At 54.8% G+C, this 3499-nt stretch overlaps 1 long non-coding RNA gene across 1 annotated transcript; it reads left to right on the top strand.

Moving 5' to 3' along the window:
• The first annotated feature begins 946 nt into the window (after positions 1-946).
• Positions 947-3149, top strand: LOC128627174 (uncharacterized). Its single transcript, XR_008391334.1, has 3 exons — positions 947-1114; positions 1488-1587; positions 2563-3149. It is a non-coding gene; the product is annotated as an uncharacterized LOC128627174 (long non-coding RNA).
• Positions 3150-3499: the final 350 nt, after the last annotated feature.

The following is a 3499-nucleotide window of genomic DNA, read 5'->3' on the forward strand; positions in this document are numbered from 1 at the left end:
GGTGGGGAGGGATGGGGCGCTGGGGCGGGGCCCTCTGCTTCACCACAGCGGCCTGTGGCTTCCCTGGCTCAGGCCGGTTGCTGGGCGTGGCCCAGCTGGCGCTGATCTTTGCCTGCACCTGCTCACAGCCCCCACGTGCTCTGACGCTGGGCCTTGAGGTCTACAGATGGTCTCAGTAGAAGCCCATCTGGTGACTTTAAACGGGGGCCCTGCTCTACTCTGACAGCTGTATGAGTCTCCAGTGGCCCACAGTGGAGGAAGGGGCGGGAACTGGTCAGTCTGTTTATTGGACCGCGGTCAGGAGGCTCGAGTTCTAGTCCCATCTCCGCTGCTCACTTTGGCGGGACCTCGGGCAGTCTCCTTAACTAACCCTGTGTGTGTCTTCATTTCTGAAGTGGAGATTGTACTTTTTTCAGTTTACTAGATTATGATATGGATGTGAAAAATGCTTGGGAACATCTTTTATAATGAAAGGCAACGCAGAATGTGCAAGTGGGCGAGTCTTTAGCCAGATGGACCCGGCTCAGGGAGCTGCTCAGGGCTGCTGGGACCAGCAGGCCTGTTGCCTAGTTGGGGAGACGCAGACCTGCTCTGCCCTGGACAGTCCTCATTCATGCCCAATATCCCGGGAAGAGTATTAGGAGTTCCCTTTTTATTCTCAAGACTGTCTTGGTTTGGAAGCTGAACCACATGGCCCCTTATCCATAGAGGCTGTGAGCCAGCAGAGCGCTAACCTCTGCCTGAGTGGCGTGGAGTTCTGCCAGCACGATTTAGGTTCATCCAGTGCGGGTGGGCGGAGTCTGACCAGGGTGGACTGTGAAGGTCAGGGCTGGATTCAAGTCAGAGGTGAGGGAGCAGTGCCTAGGGCTGGGGCCCTTCTCTCAGCTGGAGAAAGGCCTCTGCAGTTGGCCCGGAACGTCTCCAAAGGGCCTGGTGGAAAGGTGGCTCCCAGAAAGCCTGTCAGAGTTCCACTTGGGGAACACCCGTCTTCTTCCCGCCCCACCTTAACTATGCAGGTACCGGACATGTGCTGACCCACTCAGGGCTGGACTGGCTGGAGGCACAGGAACCAGATGGGGCTGTTCCAGGGCGGCCAACAGACAGACACACGGAGGTAGGCAGCTGGGTGGGCAGTGGGGAGTGCCCTCCTCTCCCCAGACTGGCCAAGTGAGTGTGGGGGGAAATTACTGGATCTTCTCTGGGGCCAAGGCCCCTGGCATCTGTCAGATGTGAAGAGGACAGTTTATGTCCCTTAAGGGACACTGCTGCTTGGGAAATTAAGTTAAGATCTTAGATCTTAACTGATGGAAGGAGTTTTGGGGTGGGGTAGGTGGGGCTTCCTGTCTGTGAATATCCAGGGATCCTTCCTGAGACCAAGGACTGCATTTTGGAAGCTGAGATCTAAGTGATCCAACTTGGTGTTTTCTGGAGCTGAAAGGGGCATGGGCCTTGCATAACAACATCTGAGTTGCAGTTTTGGCTCCCAGCTGCCCAGTAACTGGCCTTGGACAGGTTCCTCAGTGCAAAGGGGAAGCAGACCAGCTACTCAGTGATGTAAGAACCAGTGAATCAGCTCCGCAGAGGCAGGTGGGTCTTTCCCGTTTAAAACAATGTATTGACCGGCATGTCTACCTGTTCAGGGAACTGGGGTGAAAAGGATTGAAGTGAAAAACCACATGCAGTTTCCAACTCACATTTCTTCAGTGGTTATAAGAAACCCTGCCCTGCCTGGTGAATCTTGTAACATGTAGAGATAGATAACAATGGTTGCAGAGGAAGAATCCTCTCCACAATTGAGGAGATTTAAAACTTATATCAGATCATATTACTTACTTGCTTATAACCCTTCCTGGGTTGATCATAGTTCCCAGAGTCAAACCCACACCCTTTCCCGAGGCCCAGGAGTCTGCCCTTCATCTGCAGCCCCATCTCCTGCTGCTCTCACTCCAGCTCACTCAGCTCCAGCTGCCTGGGCCTTGGCTGTCCCCTCTGCCTGGAGCGCTCTTCCTCCAGAGCTTTACTAGTCTGACTTGTATAGGGGGACAGGTCCCCTGAGACTGACAGCAGCCCAGAGGGAAGCAGCAAAGCCAAGAGGTCAGGAGAGGGGATTCCTGCTGATGTCACAGAGCAGCCAGGCCATGGGCTGTGTGACAACAGAGACTCTGCCTGTGTCAGCCCTGCTGTGCCCTGGTGTCAGAACAGGCCCAGTGTGCTGGGTGCAGGCCTTTCCCCCACAAAACCTCATGTTACTGTTGGGAGTTCCCCTAATAAAGCCCGAGTACTGCACCACTGCACACTTCTCAGACTACAGGATGCCCCGCCCCAATTCTGTGCAGAGAGGATAAAAAGAGAGTGTTCAATACATCTCTCTGGAGCATCAAGTTGATTACAAAATTTGGAGAAACCAAATACTTTAATTAAGAACGTCTAGAAGCAGGGAGCAAAGGAGAGCAGGGGAGGGGAGAAGGGTCCCGGGAAGAACAGTCCAGTCTCTGAGGTGTCATTAGGTGGGGGTTGAGGGCTGGGCCCGCAGTGTGAACAGCCTCTTTTACTGACCCCCAGGGGCTCCAGGCCGTCCTCCAAGCTCAGCTGATATCTGGACAAAATGCTTCTGAAGGCCACCTCATGATGTGATACCCTCATGCTGTGAATCCCGTGCAGGAATGCTGCGGCAGTTTGCACGCATCCATCGTCCTCGGGACCGAGTCCTCTCACCTACACACAGCACGTGGGTGTGTCTGGCAGTGCTCTCACCTGCAGCTGTCTGTGTGCTGCCTCTGGCTGGTCTCCAGCACCAGTGACCGGCCTCCCTAGAGCTCAGTACCTTCAGGTTCACCATTTAAAATGCAGGGAATGTGGCCCTGCTGGTGTGGCTCAGTGGGTTGGGTGTCGTCTTGCAAGCCACAGGGTCCCTGGTTGGATTCCCAGTCAGAGCACAGGTGTGGCCACGCCCTTGGTTGGGTCCCAGGGTCCTCGGATTTTTCTTAAAACCTATCTGCTATAGGCCCTTCACAATTTTTAAACCTTCCATCGGTGTGACTCTCTTTTTGTCAGTGGACAGCCTACAGCACATACATTTTACCAAGAACCTGAGGACCCTCCTAGCCAACCCTTGCAGGCTGTGGCTGGGGCCAGAGGGAGAGGCTGGGGTCCTAACCACCCAGCTCTGCAGCTTGTAGGCAGGAGCTGCTACTGCTGCTGTAGGTGGTGGGGGAGCCCCCAGGGCCACGCTGGAGGGCTGGGCCGGGGGTTGGAGAGTGGTGGTCCTGGCTTCCACGATGCAGGTGGAAGAGGTGGAGCTGGACGCCGGGCTGGGTGGGGGAGCAGACACACTCTCTTCGGTGACGGAGGGGGAGGCAGCGGAGCTGGTGTTCGGGCTGGTGCAGGAGTGGTGGAGGGCACTGCAGCCTTGGAAAAAGCTTATAAACAAATTATAAAACAAAAGAAAAAGTGCAAATCAAACAGGTAAAAAAAAAAAAAAACCCGAAGTGGAAAAAAC

This window comes from Artibeus jamaicensis, unplaced genomic scaffold (genome assembly GCF_021234435.1).
Source record: "Artibeus jamaicensis isolate MK-2021 breed Jamaican fruit bat unplaced genomic scaffold, CSHL_Jam_final contig_1085, whole genome shotgun sequence".
NCBI lineage: Eukaryota > Metazoa > Chordata > Mammalia > Chiroptera > Phyllostomidae > Artibeus > Artibeus jamaicensis.